This window comes from Crinia signifera, chromosome 4 (genome assembly GCF_055691185.1).
Source record: "Crinia signifera chromosome 4, ASM5569118v1, whole genome shotgun sequence".
Classification (NCBI taxonomy): domain Eukaryota; kingdom Metazoa; phylum Chordata; class Amphibia; order Anura; family Myobatrachidae; genus Crinia; species Crinia signifera.
In genome coordinates, this window is record NC_139220.1 from 38,152,123 (window position 1) to 38,171,120 (window position 18,998).

The following is an 18,998-nucleotide window of genomic DNA, read 5'->3' on the forward strand; positions in this document are numbered from 1 at the left end:
ATAAATGTTGACAATTATGATGTTGACATATAACATGTCAACATGTGAGAAATGTCAACTTATGACATATTCACATAGTGATAATGTCAACAGTAGCATTAGGTGTAGGAGTAGCCGCCTGCCGGGACCTGCCGCACCTGTGGCCCGGGAAGCCTCCTGGCTTCTGCTGCTAATGAAAATGGACCATCACAAAATGTCGGCCCTCATACAGCAGACAGTTTTTGAGGATGCTAGAGGAGGCGACAGGGGGGCGTTAACTTTACTTAAGGGGGATGAAATCTAGTAGTTACGCCACTGTGTGCTGTCTGTTTACTGACATTGAAGGTAATAAATGTGCCTTTTGAAGACCAGGCTTCCATTGTAGCTTCCTAAATGCGCCAAGTTGCCTATCACTGATCTAATTTGTTCTTGTGCATCTTAGAGACTGAAAACTCATATATACACCAGAACTGTAGATATTTTTAACCAACTTGCCTGGCTCATTTGTATCCCGGCAGGTAGGCCTTTACTGACACATGCGCCAAACCTTCCCCCGGAGGCCAAGGATTTTAAGGAGGAAATTCATTTGTCACATGTGCAGTAAGGATTTCCTCTTCTCTCCCCAATCAGGCTGTGATGTAGCGGCCATTGGCCACTGATATCAAATGCTCCAGGTGTGCTTCAGAATTGTTTGTGATCGGCATTCTGAAGGTGCAAATTTGACTAATTTACTAAGAGCAGAGTGATTATCATTAACTCCCTCTGAGACATGTTCCGCTGTGCTCTGTATTTATATGTATACAGAAGTGGTGGTTAACGGACAACTAGAGCCACAGGGGGAAGAGGGGAAATAATACTATGATGGATCCTGGACCTTGGGGGTTATTCTTTTTTTTAATAGGTATTATTAAACTCAGGGCCATAAATATCGGTGCATGTGTGACAGTGCCCCTGTAAGGAACCGGTAAAAGATGGCACCTGAGTCTGGATCAGATGACGGCAACAGCTTCTGAGGTCTTCACGGCCCTTTCAGTTAAGAGATCCTATGGCAGGAGATGAAACACCCCTGGGAGAGGCCCACAAAGAAATAACCACGTTTTTATTTAAAAGAAGATACTTGTACCGGTTGCTGCAGTGCATTTATACATATAAGAACAACCAGAAAAGATGTAATATGTAAACGTCCACTTTAAGGCATTGGATATTCAATGACCACCTCAGTGTGAATCAATGGTCAGGCTGCAGCGGTCATTACCGACTCTACCAAAAGACATTGAAAAAGGACAATTGCATAATAAATAACGTCATAATGATAACAGTATGAAAGACATTGGAAAGAGCATGACATTAAAGAAAATGATATTACGTCACTTAGACAAGTTACTGTACATGTGATACTGTAACACAAAATTTACGCCAGGTGGCACTACGCACCCTGTATACATTGAACTGCAGTCCCTGGTGCAAGTAACACAGTTCCTGAACTTGAATAAAGGTCCCGCGAAGAAAGATCCTCACTAGAAAGATTAGGGTCCTACACTAGTGTGCACACTACTTTGTGTAGAACAGAAAAGGTTAACGGTCCTCTCAAGGGGGACAGGCAAGTCCCCTGTCTTAGGGTAACTTCCTGTGTCGGATGCGGCAAACATGCCGTAGGTATGGCCTGGTTTAAGACAATGGCTCTAGCAGGGGCTTACAAAGTCTCTGGGTGTCAGGGGTGCCTGAGGCTGTGGCTGAAGAACACCCCGACACTGGCTGCCTCTAGCGGTGGGGATCAGTGGGTCTGGCAGCTAGGTCACAGGAGGGTAACACACCTGGGGCCACTGGGTTACTCCTGGCTGGGGAGAGGTAGTGTACAGGCAGGTGGAGGGAAGCACAGGGTACCTGGGTCTCAGCTGCAGTTGCCAGCTCCGGCCGATCCTGACACCTGGCTCTCCTTGGGTGTGCTGCTGACTCCCTCTGTGGTTGCTGGCTGACTGGCTGGCTCTCTCCCACGGCCGTAGACGACCTCTTCAGCATGGGGGGTTGGCCTGGGTACTCTGCTCCCTCACTGCTGGGCTCCGGTGCTTTATGCTGCTTCCAGGGCTGTGCCGCATCTCTCGCCTCCCTCCCCGGCCGGGTTGCCGTAAGTCTCTGGCCGTACGGAGTGGGGTCAGAGGCTCTCTCCCGCGATAGCACACTTGGGGCTGTCCTGCACTGCTCTGCCATCCGCGGCTCCTTCCTCTCCCCTCTCTCGCACGCCGGGCTCTTCTTTCCTCTCCCAGGGCTGCGAGCCTCCTTGCTCTGGCGCTCACCCCCTGACCTCCGGATTCGCGCCCTGCCTCCTCCAATCCCTGTGGGACCAGGCCTGTACACTTAAGGCTACGATAGGGGTGGCTGCTGGGTCCTAGCGCCTGCCAGGTATCATTAACCCATCAGCCCCCAGTCAGAAGGGAAAAAGGGTTATGCAGGTTCCTGGTGGTATGGGGGCATATAGGGGTACCCCTGGAGTGGGGCGCCACACATGAGCATTGCTGCTGCCTATGGTGCAAGGCTTTAGGGTTACTACGCTGCACTTGCATTTGTCTTACAGGAAGTACAGCTCTAGAGGATGCTCCAAAAGGTGCTCTACTTCCTGATGCTGGTGGTCCCGCCTCCTTTACGTGATGTCATGACATCACATGTGCAGGGAGAAGGGCTGACACATGGCCCTGTTACAGCACAGATTAAGTAAATTAATGAAAAAATAAACATAACCATTTCAAATACATTTTTGGAGACAATATACTTCAGTTAAGTGGTTACAGCCAATCAGGAGCCTCATCCCCAGGAAGAGAAGTGGAACCTATCTGACATACAGTAAGAGAGGGTTTCAGGATTAGACGTCACATGATCCTGGGATACACTCTTGTGCTGAGCTCCTGCCAAGTTTCCAAGCCAATCTTGATAAATATAGCAATGCAGCCTGTGGCTTCTATATCCTTTAAGATCTATTGTGTAGACTACACAACAGCACATAGCCGTAACTAGACTTCTTGGTGCCAACTGCCAGAAAGAGAAATGGTGCCCCCACAATTAAGGCACACACCCTTGTGGGGAAGAAGCAGGAAAAAACTGAACTATGATATACTGTACTTACTATATACAGTATAGTGTGTATATACCGGCTCTCAAAGCTGAGATGGGTTAGCCTAATTGAGATCATATTAAGGTAAGCAGCATGCAGCATGGGATCAGTTGCTCTTTTGTGGGACTCAGGACGCCATGATTAAGGGCCTTGTTAGGTCCGAAACGTCGGCTTATCTGTTGTTGGCCACACACACCTCATATACAGACGGAGTGCCTCTCATTCAGCGCCAGCTCTCGCCAGATCCCCTCTCGCTGGTGAGAGCTGGCAGAGAGGAGCTCATCTGTTGGGGACGCACCACTCGGCAACAAGGTGCGGCAGGGAATCGACGGGAGGTGGCAGTGGACTCAGATGGAATGGACACGCAAGCATCTTGTGCGCACACCCACTTCCATCTGATGGAGGGTCCTGGCAATTGGCGATAGAATCGCCAGGACCCGCAATAACAAGAGTCGCTCTATCTGTATATATTATACACACACATTTAAATAACACTGCAAGGAAATGGATTATTTATAACACATTCATGCACTATACGTGAGAGTTTTAATTTGTATTCAGTTACAGTACCCTTTATTAAGTAACACATTTCAATATACTGCCATACCCAGAATTCAAACACATTACCTGTTGCATTGTAGCCAAACACCCTATTTATTGAGCTAGTCAGGAGATGCCTCAAAAAGGAAGGACGCTTACAAGTAAAAGTAATTAAAACAGATAATTGACAAGAGCCACCGTCAGCACTGTATATGGTGACCTACGCCGCAGCATCATAGTTACAGTCCGGCAACAGCATAATATTGCAATGTGTGTAGCTACCATGTTTGTATTCTATACAGCTATGCTTGTAAACCAAGCTTTGAAATAGACATAAAATAAGCTTGACAATTGTGCAACCTTTTATTGTTATTATTATGGCCATTTGGAAATAAATTGGTGAGATTTACAAGTGGGGTTTTACAGAGGAAACTATACTGTATGTAGCAATCAGGGATAATTGTCTTATTTATAATTACTTAGAAAATATAACTTCTCAAGATCTTCAAAACGTCCATTTTCTTTTTTCTCTGGTCTGCAATAAAAAATGACAATGTTATGGTCTTGTGGTTGTGGTTATTTCATTGCTTGTTTTGTACATTTTATTATTTTTATTTATGTATCCTCATTTCTGTAGGATTGGTCTTTAGAATCTGTATACTCTGGGTTATCTGGGTGGCGATACCCTAAGAAAACCGATGGCTGAATAAGCTGGAGGTAACATAAACTACCGAAGGAGTCTGAGATGCCTGCACTTTGGTTGTGGTTTATGTTTAGGCTATGATGCTGCAGCTATAGCCAATTAGGGAGTAGGGAGGAGTTTCCTGTTGTAGGAATAGCCAGAGGTCAGGTGATCTGCACTCTGGTCCGGTTTTCCAAGGAGCAGGTTGGTTTCAGACTCTCTCCTGTACTTATTCCTCTGTCATCCTTACTTATTCCTTCTACCGTCAAAGCTACTTCTCTCCCTTTGCCTTATCCACATATCTCTTTCTCTTCTGTCAGGCTGCTCCTTGGGGGATTTTTGTGCCAGATAGTGTAGCGCTGCTGCTGCCAGGCCTAGCCATGCCGCGCCCGTGGAGAAACATCCACCCTCCCTCCCGTTTTGCACAGCCCGGCTCCCCCTCTGCTTCCCCAACGGCTAGCGTCACGCAGGCCGGGCGGGGAGGCAGGGCGGCGGCGAGAGCGGGTCCACAGCGGCGGGGCGCGAGGTCCGCGTCATCGGCTGATGACGCGGTGGCGCGCGGTGCTAGGCCGCAAGCTAATAGAGCGAGTAGCGCTCCCGCCCGGGGTAGCGGAGGCACCCCCGGCGGAGGTAGTCAGCGGGGCAGACGCACGCGGTCTCAGGGTCCCGCAGCAGCAGGCACAGGTGCATCCGCGCCTATCCAAGATGGCCGCCGGACGCGAGCTGCGGGTCCTGGGACACAGCACAGGGGTTCTCCTGCTCAGTCAGCCCGGCCTACGTTGCCCACACAGGGCCACCCCTCCACGGGGTCCCCCATGACTCCCTTAAGGAGGGCAAGGAGCGGGTGGCTCTCTAGGGCGCGCTTGCTATCCCAGCGCGTCAGGCTATCACAGGCAGCGCAGGCTATTTCAGCCACGGCTGCAGAGACAGTGTCCCCTGGAGTTGCGCAAGCACCCTCCACAGAGGTAGATATGGCAGTGGTGCGGCAGCTGGTAGCGATGCTGACGCCGAGGGCGGGTCAGCAACCTGTACAGTCAGGGCCTGGGAATCTAGCTACTACTGTCCTCCCTTCTGTTCTTTCTAACTGGGACCCTGCGGCACACGTGCTGGCAGCTCTGGGCACGCCTTTCGCGAGTATGGCTTCCACACCGCCAAGGGACGCAGTCGTGCCGACAACATCGCAACACCAGGCAGAGGGTGCCATTGCCGGGCCGTCAGAGGTGGCAGGTCCCTCCGGAACAGCAGGTGCGGCTACAGCGGGAGCTGTGTCAGGTGGGTCAGCCAGGGCACGCAAGAAGCGCAGGCGCAGGTATTCCCGTACATCCTCCTCCTCGGGGTCAGAGTCCGTGACCTCCGGCGAAGAAGGGGGGCGCAGATCCAGGCACAGGCGCAGACGCTCTAGGAGACACCGGAGGCGCTCGCAGTCCTCCAGTGGCGACTCGGGCTCCCCGTTGTTTCCTAGGGGGCAGGTGGTCCACTGCGAGAATACGGCAGTACTAAGAGGCCTCAGGCGCAGCGTAAGGGATAGGATAAGGGAGGGCAGATACGTCAGCTTCTTTACAATGACTGCGCAGGATGAGAAGGATTATCGCGAGGCGAAGCGTAAAGGTGGGATTGGCGAGGCTGCCTACTGCACGTATCAGAGATGGCAAGTGGGGCTGTTTATGTTTGCTGCATGCTACTTGGAGACCAGACCCCAGGAGCATATGAATGTCATTAGATACATCCATATGATGCACGCCATGTACATGGACGACGGCGAGAACGTCTGGCGGGCTTATGACGAGCAATTCTGACGGAAGCAGTCGGGTTGTGAGATCATGGCCCTTGGCGCTAAGGATGTCGAGGTGTGGATGGGTAAGAAACCGTCGGTTTCGACCTCCGCCGCCCCGGCTCCGGTGGTTTCAACATCTGCGTCAGCCCCACGCAGGGCCCCCTCGTCCTTTCGTGGGGGCTCTGGAGGGGGGCAGTCAGCGGGCAGATGCTTTGCTTACAACGGGGCAGGATGCGCAGCGGGTTCCCGCTGTAAGTTTCGTCACCAATGCTCAAAGTGCTGGGGAGGACACCCGGGTAAGGAGTGCACGCGTGGCAAGCAGGCTGGGGGGGCGCCCAGGCAAAATGCCGGGGCCAACCCAGCCCCTGCTCCTCCTCAGTAAGGCCCCGTCTCCCGTGAGGGGCGACCGCCTAGCCAGTTGGCTGGGGCGTTACCCCCTCCGGGATGAAGCGCAGTTTCTGGCCGCGGGTTTCTCGCAAGGATTCCTCCTCCCCATTCAGGGGGAGGTGGCGTCCGGGTCCCCGAGAAACCTGAAGTCAGCAATCGACATGCCTCAAGTCATCCTGGAGAAGGTCGAGAAGGAGGTAAAATTGGGCAGGATGGTGGGTCCATTTCCTGAACCTCCGGTTCAGGGTTTGGTACTGTCACCGATTGGAGTAGTCCCCAAGAAAGAGACAGGCAAGTTTCGCCTGATACAGCATCTGTCCCACCCACCTGGATTGTCGGTAAATGATGCAATTCCTACGGAGTTGTGTCACGTACGGTACCAATCCTTCGAGGAGGTTTTAGCTATTGTGCGCGGCTTCGGGGGGCGGGCCCTGCTAGGCAAGGTTGACATCGAGTCGGCATTCCGACTGCTGCCCCTGCACCCGGACTCCTTTAGGTTCATGGGATTTAGGCTGCCTTCAGGTTATTATGTAGACCGTTGCCTGCCTATGGGCTGCTCGGTGTCCTGCGCCTACTTCGAGTGTTTTAGCAGCTTCCTGCATTGGTGCGTCACGGAGTATACGGGCGAGCCGGGGGTCGCCCATTATTTGGACGACTTCCTGTGCGTAGGACCGGCTGATTCCCCGCGTTGCGGGGCTCTCCTGAACGCAATGCAGCAGCTGTTCTTACATTTCGGAGTCCCAGTCGCGAAGGACAAGACAGAGGGGCCGACTGAGTGCCTTTCATTCCTGGGCATTGAGATTGACACGCGGGCCGGGTGCTGCAGGTTGCCCCTTGATAAGCTTGCACGGCTGCAAGGGGCGATCTCCCAGTCCCTGGCCTCCGGCAAACTCCGGGTACGCCAGCTACAGTCCCTACTGGGCCTGTTTCACTTCTCCTGCCGGGTTATCCCCATGGGGAGGGTTTTCTGTCGGAAACTGGAACTGGCCATGGCAGGTCCAAATAGGCCCCAATTCTTTGTCCGCCTGAATGCGGAGCTCAAAAGGGATCTTAGAGTCTGGGATGTTTTCCTCCGCGATTTCAACGGTGTGTTGCTGTGGCCTGGCCCTCCGCGGTACAGCGAGGAATTGCAGCTATACACCGATGCGGCCGGGGGAATCGGCTTTGGAGCCTTCCTGCACGGCTCTTGGTGCGCTGAGACCTGTCCGGAGGAATGGGCACTAGAAGGCCTCACCAGGAACATGCTTCTGCTGGAGCTGTTCCCTATTGTGGTGGCCCTGGAACTGTGGGGCGACCGCCTACGTGATGCCTGCATCACCTTCTGGTGTGATAACCTGGGGGTGGTGCAGGCCATCAACAGACAGAGCTCTTCTTCTCTCCCTGTTGTGCGCTTGCTCTCTCGCCTTGTATTGGTATGTCTGCGGCTTAACCTGCATTTTGTGGCCAGGCACGTTCCCGGGGTGGACAACTCGGTGGCCGACGCCCTGTCCAGGCGTGACTGGGCTAGGTTCCGGTCCCTAGCTCCGGGAGCGGATTTGGTTGGTGAGCCGTGTCCTCCTTATGTTTGGCAGGTCATCAGGCCGGCATGGAGGAACTAGCCATGCGGGCTATTGCTCCCAGGACGCTGCGTTGTTACCAAGCTGGCTGGCTGGAATGGGAACAATTCAGAATGTCCGCGTCACAGCAAGGTAAGGCCCCGGGCGACGCCATGCTGGCGTTTGTGTGGAGTTTGTACTCCGGAGGGCGGACTGTGTCAGCCGTGAGACGGCTGTTGGCCGGCGTGTCGTTCTTCTCATCGCTGTATGGGAGATCGGACCCCGGTCGGTCTTTTCTTGTGTCTCGGGCCCTGAGGGGCTGGCGGCGCGCTTCCCCTGTGGCTCCAGATAGCAGAAGGCCCATTGACGTGTCCCTGCTGCCTCCCTTATTGGGGGCGGTTTGGGATGTATGTCACTCTGAGTATGAGGTCCGACTGTTTCGCTTGGCATATGCCATGGCATTCCATGGAGCTTTCAGGGTCGGCGAGCTGGTAGCCCCATCGAGGCATCGACCTTCTCCTCTGTTGTTAGAGGATGTATTGATACAGGGCGATTTGGTTTGGTGCCGGGTAAGACGTTCCAAGACGGATCAGACTGGGAGAGGCCAATGGCTGTCACTGCAACCGTGCCCGGTGGAAGGGATTTGCCCAGTGGTGATGGCAAGCGCCTACGCCCTGCTGCGTCCTGACCGCCCTGGGGCATGGTTAATGCATGAAGACGGCTCTTCATTGACAAAATACCAGTTCTGCCATATTTTGCGACGTGCCCTGGGATCTCTTGGCCTGGATCCGCGGGAGTTTGGTACACACTCCTTTCGGATCGGGGCGGCCACATCTGCTGCTGCTGGGGGTCAATCCGACGCAGAGATACAGTCTCTGGGTCGATGGCGCTCGGCAGCGTTCCGCAGATACATTCGGCCTGGCCTGTCTCTCCATCTGCAAGACTGTAACCGACTGGACGCATAAGTACTCGTCTCACTTTAGCGGGAGTCTTGAGGTGGTCCACTTTCCCCCGGGGGCACAATTCGGCTTAATTCCAATCTGACATGGCGTCCTGGTTAGTTTACTCCGGGGGTTTTCTGTGCAGTGTGCCTCAAGGTCTGGTCGGTTACGGTTTTCTTTATCTTTGCCTTCTCCGGTGTGGTTGGTCTGTTAAGTGAGGTGTGATTTTGATGGCATGTGTCCTAACCTGTTTACATCTTTCAGGTCGCAGGGACTCCAAGACGGTGTGGGTGATGGGACACTCTTTTGTCCACTGGGCATCAATGGCGTGTGGCAGTTTGAATGAAAGTATGCGAGTGAAAGCTCAGAAAGTGCGATGGTTGGGTGTGCGAGGCATGCGTTGGGGAGCGCTACAGGGCCTTTTGCTAAGGTCGGTGCGGGACTTTGGAGTCCCTGAGGTGCTAATTTTGCACCTGGGCGGAAACGATCTAGGCCAATGCACCGCCTTAGAACTGCGGTCGATTATCATCAGGGACCTGCATATTGTGGCTCAGGCGCTCCCTTGCTGCCAACTGATTTGGTCCTCAATGATTCCTAGGTGAGTCTGGAGGAATGCTAGGTCAGGGCCCCGCTTGGATAGCGCACGGAGAAAGGTCAATGCTGCGGTGCAGCGATACCTGTTGGCTAATAGGGGAGGGGTCATCAGGCATGACTCCATCACCTATAAGCGGGGTTCCCTGTATAGGCCGGACGGTGTCCATCTGAGTCCTGAGGGAATGGCCATATTCCTGGACGATTTGTTTAGAGGTTTTAGTTGATGTGTTGTTGTTTAGTAAGTGTGAGGGTACGAGTTCCTCAATCACTCAGACACCGAGCAGATGAAACCAAAATATGGTTTATTTTCCACAGCACGCACAAATAGACAATAAACAGTGGCAAAGGTAAATTGCAGAGTAGAAAGATATTCAGGTAGCAGGCCCAAACAGACAGTCCTTGTATAGTCACAGTCCCAGATCAGTTCCACAGGGCAAACTATCACTTATCCACACAGCTGTGATAGCAGAAAACTGTATAAGTCCACAAAACACTGGACGCTCCACACCAGAGCTTGGTAGGATGCCCCCTTCCCGGGCAAACGATGTGCTCACAAGGTCCCGTGGCAGAGTATCACCTCTAGCCAGGATTGCGACTAACATACTGAGCTGGCAGGTGTACAAGTCATTTTAAAAACTTCCAAATTCCCACGGTTCACAAACCAAAAGGGGGCTTGCAGTGGATCTTGATTGGTGGATTCAAGAGTCAGGTATCATCCCCTCCCAGCTACTGCTGCTGCCCCCCCCCCCCTGCTGGGGTCGGTTCCAGTAAGTCTGGAAGTGACCACAGATATGCAAGGGAGTATCAATACAAGATACAATACAACACAAGATTACATTGTGTGGTGGTCACCCCCTGTGGACAACCTTCCTGTTGATAGCAGGGGAATTGGATCACCCCCTGTGAAGATTGTCCCTCAGCTGACACCCTCCTGTGATAGCAGGAACAAAAGTATGGTAATGGGACATAACCTTTTGGTGAATTATTTCCTAGGTATTTCCTGGCAGACCATATTTGGGCAAGAGCGATCTGATCTGGAAATACACACAGATTTGGGGGATAGAAACATCTATGGAGAATAAGAGGGTACCGACGGACTAAAATAGTACATTAATTACTACACCTAATAAAATATAGTAATTACAGATTTACAGTGAGTCTGATAACCTCACATTCCTTCCCCTACTATTGTAGTCCCGGTACCAAGCTGTTCTGGAACCAATAACAACCTGTAGTGTGATTCAGAGCAGAGAATCTGGGCTAGAGGCGCACCACCTGAGTCCCACAGAGTGACATCATACCAAACCCATCTTGGAAGAGGCGGCTGGTTTGCAGAATCAGCAAGGGCAATATCACAATATAAGTTATGCATGTTAACTAACAAGTGAGTTAGCAATTCCTCCTCTTCAGATGCTGGGTACCCCCCCTCTGCAAAATTGTAATCTTTTACACTGGGTACACCTATAGGGTGTACTAATACTTTTGCCCCTGGCATAATGGGGCAGGGAGCACTTTCCAACTCCCCCTCTTGCACAAAGAACAGCTGCCCAACAGCTGGCCAATATAGGGACTCTGGCCCTGGCACTTCCGCCACTCTGTCACATCCTTCCTTCCTCAAACCCAAACTAGGGGCATGGCAAATTTCACTACAGCATTTGGTCTCAAGGCCCAGGGCTGAGAAGGGACCCTCCATCAGGAACAATTCCGCTGGTGGCTGCAGGGCAGGCTGGTCCAAGGCCAGTCCTACCCCCTCAAAAGCCTGGGTCTCACCTGCCGCTTCCTCTGCGCAGTCCTCAGTCTCCAGGATAACCTCCTTCCCCAGCTGAATATGCTGGGCAGCCTGAAGCACGACATCATCTGCGACTGGTATGCTTGTGGCCTGGATGTTGTCGAACACTCCTCTAACCACGGCGATCTCTTCTTGGACGCAGTCCTCATAGATCCCCTGGCAGCAGGATAATAGCTCTTCATCTTCCATCTCAGCAAAAGGGAAGCTGTAGTGCAGCTCCTCCTGAATAACCTCCTTCACTTTGGGGATAACCTCCCCCTGTATAGAACACGGAGCAGCTTCCTCCCTAGGATGGGGGAGAAGCAGTTGCAAACGGTGCCTTTCATCACGCCCCCTGCGACACTGATCTTGCCATGCTGGGGTATCCAGGAGCCCCCGATCAATCGCCTCTTCCTCTGCCACCACGAAGCACTCCTCCAGACACTGCAATTGTTCCCACACACTCAACTGTGCACCGAAATGGAGGATCCATGCCCGATAATCAGCAAAGGCATTTGTAGGATCTCCCTGATCGTGAAGGATCTGCTGAAGGATTTCCCTGCGCGTGCAGGATTGAACTGGTATACCTCGCAGCTGACATTCTGCTATCAGCTCCTCCATACTCATTTCTTCAAGGGCAGTTAGGGGCCCCCCTGACAACGACCCTTCTCTTGCGGTAACAATTAATTCTGTGGCAGACCCCTCGGTTGTCTGCCCAGATTGCAGTAGCCCCCTTCTAGACCTTTCCTCTGGTTCTATCTGGGGCATCAATTTATTCTGGACTTGTCCTTCAGCCTCAGAATATTGTCCTCTTTGTAGCATCTGGGTAACTGTAGCAATCACTTCCTCTGTAAATTCTACAAACTCTGGCTCTCCCAGCAGATTCCACGAGGTGGCCTCACCTTTACAGTGCAGGAATGCATCCCCCAGGTAACACAACTTGTCCTGTATGCTGGATACTCTCCACCCGCTGACCATCTGCTGAGCTTCTTGCCAGTACTCCCAGATATAATGCATCTTTCTGACAATAAATAACAGATTCGGCTTCCCAGCCTGCCGATACACTGAAGAACCTCCGTCCCTGAGCTGCTCTGCTCCAGGGGTCTTGAGGCATCGATTTTCCTTCCTTGGAAACATTTTCCCTTTCCACAGGAATGACACCTGCTCACTTGCTGAACATCACCTTATTGCATTTTCCGTTTCCTTACATATGGTCTGATCCTCTGTTCTCTGTGCTTTCTGTGCTCGATGGTTGGTGTCTGAATGATCCCACTGTCGCTGCCGCCAAATGTGAGGGTACGAGTTCCTCAATCACTCAGACACCGAGCAGATGAAACCAAAATATGGTTTATTTTCCACAGCACGCACAAATAGACAATAAACAGTGGCAAAGGTAAATTGCAGAGTAGAAAGATATTCAGGTAGCAGGCCCAAACAGACAGTCCTTGTATAGTCACAGTCCCAGATCAGTTCCACAGGGCAAACTATCACTTATCCACACAGCTGTGATAGCAGAAAACTGTATAAGTCCACAAAACACTGGACGCTCCACACCAGAGCTTGGTAGGATGCCCCCTTCCCGGGCAAACGATGTGCTCACAAGGTCCCGTGGCAGAGTATCACCTCTAGCCAGGATTGCGACTAACATACTGAGCTGGCAGGTGTACAAGTCATTTTAAAAACTTCCAAATTCCCACGGTTCACAAACCAAAAGTGGGCTTGCAGTGGATCTTGATTGGTGGATTCAAGAGTCAGGTATCATCCCCTCCCAGCTACTGCTGCTGCCCCCCCCCCCCCCTGCTGGGGTCGGTTCCAGTAAGTCTGGAAGTGACCACAGATATGCAAGGGAGTATCAATACAAGATACAATACAACACAAGATTACATTGTGTGGTGGTCACCCCCTGTGGACAACCTTCCTGTTGATAGCAGGGGAATTGGATCACCCCCTGTGAAGATTGTCCCTCAGCTGACACCCTCAACAAAAGTATGGTAATGGGACATAACCTTTTGGTGAATTATTTCCTAGGTATTTCCTGGCAGACCATATTTGGGCAAGAGCGATCTGATCTGGAAATACACACAGATTTGGGGGATAGAAACATCTATGGAGAATAAGAGGGTACCGACGGACTAAAATAGTACATTAATTACTACACCTAATAAAATATAGTAATTACAGATTTACAGTGAGTCTGATAACCTCACAGTAAGTGCTGAGCGTTTAGGGTGGCGGTGCTGCAGCCTAAGGCTTGGCTTGTGGCGGTAAAGAACGGTCCTTGTTCAAATGAAGTGTTATGAGGATAGTGGGGTGCGCTCTCCCGTCAATGATACGCTTGTAGCCCATGCCCCTTGGACAGGGGTGGGATGCACCACTTGCCCGAGTGGGTAGCGTGGGAGAGTTGAACACCAATGATGTATGAATGGTGTGATGTCATCTTACCCCTCTTTTCTCTATGACCGTTCTTTAGGGCCGCCACCCTCTTCTATAGATTAATATATATATAGTTGTCAATTAATAAATTTGACATTCATTATTTGAAACGCCAGCACTTGTGTCTGTCTCTTTATTTGTAGTGTTAAGTTAGATAAGTTTAGATAAGTTATTAAAGTGTTATGGCATAAAGATTGCCGATGGTACGTTTAAGAAAACCGATGGCTGAATAAGCTGGAGGTAACATAAACTACCGAAGGAGTCTGAGATGCCTGCACTTTGGTTGTGGTTTATGTTTAGGCTATGATGCTGCAGCTATAGCCAATTAGGGAGTAGGGAGGAGTTTCCTGTTGTAGGAATAGCCAGAGGTCAGGTGATCTGCACTCTGGTCCGGTTTTCCCCACCCTCCCTCCCTATTTTTCTATCCTTTCTTGGCGGCGGTAAAGAACGGTCCTTGTTCAAATGAAGTGTTATGAGGATAGTGGGGTGCGCTCTCCCGTCAATGATACGCTTGTAGCCCATGCCCCTTGGACAGGGGTGGGATGCACCACTTGCCCGAGTGGGTAGCGTGGGAGAGTTGAACACCAATGATGTATGAATGGTGTGATGTCATCTTACCCCTCTTTTCTCTATGACCGTTCTTTAGGGCCGCCACCCTCTTCTATAGATTAATATATATATAGTTGTCAATTAATAAATTTGACATTCATTATTTGAAACGCCAGCACTTGTGTCTGTCTCTTTATTTGTAGTGTTAAGTTAGATAAGTTTAGATAAGTTATTAAAGTGTTATGGCATAAAGATTGCTGATGGTACATTTATAGAAGCCTATGGGCTTCTATTGCTGCAGACTCCTACTTCCTCCCCGTCCTCCGTGTAACACCCCTAGCATATGTCATAGCCGGATGTCCTTCCGGCTGCAGAGGGGAGGAGGAGGCGCCGGGGACAGCCGCGCTGAGCCGGGATGTGACCCCGCCCACATCACATCACAGGTATTGCAGGGGCCTCCGTCAACGCACTGCTATGCTAGCCGCATATGTTAATACATATGCGCTAGCATCGCTGCGGCCGGTCGGCGAGGGGCGGCGATGTATATTAATACATCCCACCCGGTATATGTGGTACATCTCCCAGCAGATGCGGTGGGGCATATAGCTGTGTCCTGCCACATTGTTTCTGAGTATACTATAGCAGCTTACAGTAGTGGGACTTTAATTGGACCTGGTAGCTCACTAGCATCGCTGCCAGGTCCCATTGTAGTGAACTGAGGTGGGCACTTGGCGCTTGCACACACCAGCTACACTTCAGTGGCATATCGGTGACGTAATACTGTACCTCCCAACTATCCTTATTACAGCATGACAGAACTACTAATTAAACACTGTCCAGCTGTTGAGTGAGGCAGTGATCACCGCTGTTCTGCTTAGCAAATTGATGCCATGGGCATGCGCATGCAATCTACCAATGCAGGGAGAGGAGCCAGGGTCTGACCAGCTGCTCGGAGAGTACTGGACACCCTCCAAAATGACAACAATAGGTTGCTCAGCCCCACCCCCTCCATAAGATGCCCCGCCCTTCCCCTTGAAGCACCATTTCTTTTCCCACTTACAGGAGGATGAAGGTTTGGCTGTATGGCGAAGTGAACAGAAGGCAGGCGTGTGTGCATGCCGCTTCCCATTCACTGCCAAGTTGCCCCTTGTATAATTATCTTTGGGGTAGATGTATGAACTTCAAAGCAGTGATATGGGAGGAGATGTGAGCCAGAGGAGAAGTGGCTCATGGTAATCAATCAGCACTGAAGTAACATCTATAATTTGCATAATATAAAATGATACGGAGCAGCTGATTGGTTGCCATGGGCCTCTTCCGCTCTGGCTCTCTTCTCCTTCCTTATCAATGCTTCATACTTCATTCTTCCCCAAAAATAGCTGCTGCGGGGGCACTAATGTCAGTGCATGGAGTTACTAAAGCTGTAAACACCTAGAAAGCATGCTGTAACTGTGCAGACATAATGTTCACAATGATTTAAATAAGGATTGGCACTTTGTTAGAAGACTGCCTCGCCCTGTGTGCACAGACTTAACAATTCTTTCAGTAAACACTGAGCATCCACCGTAGCTCCATCCATTGTTCTCTGTGCTACATCTGCAACTGCTGTGGGTGTAACTCACCTTTAAGCCATTGGCTGTGAGTTAGCTAATCTGAAAATTGTGCTGCAAATCCTTTTTGAACAGCTTTACAAGTGTAATGGTTTCAGGATGTTTCTTGGGTCCGGCATGATATGCCGGTGGTCGGAATCCCGGCGGTCGAAATACCGACGCCGGAATCCCGACCACCGCAATGCCGATAAGGGGGTGCCCCGGCACACTATTGTATTCTCCCTCTATGGGTGTCGTGGAACAAAGTGCCGGCATTGTGGCGGTTGGGATTCCGGAGTCGGTATTTCGACCGCATCCCGTTTTATTATACCCCTTTCACACCCAGCATTTTTGAGTGCTGTGTCATTTTGCTGGGTGCAGCCTGACCCCAATTCACACCACTTGCAAATTACCGGGTTAAAGCTTTTCAACCCGGGAATTTGCTGAAAAACCCATGTTTTTCTGTGGTGTGAAAGGGTCAAACAGGTCTTAAATCCCAGCACTCCGACCTTGGTCAAGAGTAGGGTCGGAGTGTCGGGATGCACAGAGTGCCTTTCACACCACAGAAAAACCCGGGTAGGAAATCTTTAACCCAGTAATTTGCTTCTGGTGTTAAAGGGGTATTAATTGACAGCAAAACACTAGTTAGGGTGTATTGTAATTGGACAAAGTCACAACAAAGTGCCGCAGAGGAACCCTAAAGGCCCATATACACTAGACAATAGGGGCCGTGGCTGATATAATTAACAATCTTGTCCTCAGGTCCCAATATTGTGCATGTATACTGAACGATATTGGTAATCCGTATCGTTCAGTGTCGTCACTGGGACCCCTGAACATGTGAGTCGTTTAGCTATTAAGGACGTCTTATTAACCCCTTCCTGACACAGCATGTTTTTGCCTTCCTGACAGAGCCCTTTTTTTCAAATCTATGTATCACTTAAGTGGGGATAACTTTTTTTTGCTTTTACTTATCCCAGTGATTTTGAGATTGTTTTCTCGTGACACATTGTACTTCAAATTAGTGGTAAATTTGGGTCGATACAGTCTGTGTTTTTTTGTGAAAAATACCAAAATGTCGTAAAAAAATGGAAAATTTAGCAATTTGCAAAATGTTAAATTTTCTGCTTGTGAGACAAATAATCATACCACTCAAAATAGTTAATAACTAACATAGACCATATGTCTACTTTATGTTTCCATCATTATTTCAACTTCCTTTTAATTTTTTTGGACACTAGGAGGCTTACAATATGAATAGCAAATTCTCAAATTTTCAAGAAAATTTCAAACACTGATTTTTTTAGGGACCAGTTCAGTTCTGATGTGACTTTGAGGGACTTGTATGTGAGACACCCCCATAAATGATGCCATTTCAAAAACTGCACCCCTCACAGTATTCAAAACAGCATTTTGGAAGTTTGTTAACCCTTTAGGTGTTTCACAGGAATTAAAACAAAGTGTAGGTGAAATTTCAAAATTTCATTTTTTTTGCAGATTTGCAATTTTAATACATTTTTCTAAGGAACACAATAGATTTTACTAGAGAAATGTGACTAAAAATTGATTCCCCCAATTCTTTTGTTTTCATAAATATCCTATATGTGGCCCTAGTGTGCACGTTGACCAAACCACAGGCTTCATAATAGAAGGAGCACCTACTTGATTTTGGAGCCTCCTTTTTATGAGATTATTTTTTAGGCACCATGTAGGTTTCTAGGCACCATAAGATGCTAAAATTTAGGAACCCCCCCACAAATGACCCTATTTTGCAAACTACACCCCTCAGGGAATTCATCTAGGGGTATAATGTACATTTCAAACCCCCAGGGGTTTCACCAATTGTGGTACAACTGGGCAGTGAAAATGAAAAATTAAATTTTTTACACAAAAATGCAGTTCTGGCTCAAAATTTTTCATTTTCACAAGGAATGAAGGAGACAAAGCACCCCAAAATCTGTGCCCCAATTTCTCCCGAGTACGGCAATGCCTCACATGTGACCAAAAAATACCATTTTGGTGCATGGCAGGACTCAGAAAGGAAGGAGTGATTTTTGGATTTTGCAGCTCAGATTCTGGTGGAATGTTGGTGGGTGCTATGTCGCATTAGCAAGACCCCCCAAGCACCAATACAGTGGAACCCCCCCACAAGTGACCCCATTTTGCAAACTACACCCCTCAGGGAATTCATCTAGGGGTATAGTGTACATTTCAAACCCCCAGGGGTTTCACCAATTTTGATACAACTGGGCAGTGAAAATGAAAAATTACATTTTTTTACACAAAAATGCAGTTCTGGCTCAAAATTTTTCATTTTCAGAAGGTATGAAGGAGAAAAAGCACCCCAAAATCTGTGCCCCAATTTCTCCCGAGTACGGCAATGCCTCACATGTGACCAAAAAATACCATTTGGGTGCATGGCAGGACTCAGAAGGGAAGGAGTGATTTTTGGATTTTGCAGCTCAGATTCTGGTGGAATGTTGGTGGGTGCTATGTCGCATTAGCAAGACCCCCCAAGCACCAATACAGTGGAACCCCCCCACAAGTGACCCCATTTTGCAAACTACACCCCTCAGGGAATTCATCTAGGGGTATAGTGTACATTTCAAACCCCCAGGGGTTTCACCAATTTTGATACAACTGGGCTGTGCAAATGAAAAATTACATTTTTTACACAAAAATGCAGTTCTGGCTCAAAATTTTTCATTTTCACAAGGAATGAAGGAGACAAAGCACCCCAAAATCTGTGCCCCAATTTCTCCCGAGTACGGCAATGCCTCACATGTGACCAAAAAATACCATTTGGGTGCATGGCAGGACTCAGAAGGGAAGGAGTGATTTTTGGATTTTGCAGCTCAGATTCTGGTGGAATGTTGGTGGGTGCTATGTCGCATTAGCAAGACCCCCCAAGCACCAATACAGTGGAACCCCCCCACAAGTGACCCCATTTTGCAAACTACACCCCTCAGGGAATTCATCTAGGGGTATAGTGTACATTTCAAACCCCCAGGGGTTTCACCAATTTTGATACAACTGGGCTGTGCAAATGAAAAATTACATTTTTTACACAAAAATGCAGTTCTGGCTCAAAATTTTTCATTTTCACAAGGAATGAAGGAGA

General features: G+C 49.7%; 1 protein-coding gene across 1 annotated transcript in view; it reads right to left on the reverse strand.

The window, feature by feature from the left end:
- Nucleotides 1-3,664: 3,664 nt before the first annotated feature.
- Nucleotides 3,665-18,998, reverse strand: part of LOC146072285 (troponin I, slow skeletal muscle-like) — a 34,708-nt gene continuing 19,374 nt past the window's right edge. The window contains exon 7 of the mRNA XM_083179596.1: nucleotides 3,665-4,160. The gene's annotated coding sequence lies outside the window, so the exon portion shown is untranslated. The remainder of the gene's footprint in view (nucleotides 4,161-18,998) is intronic.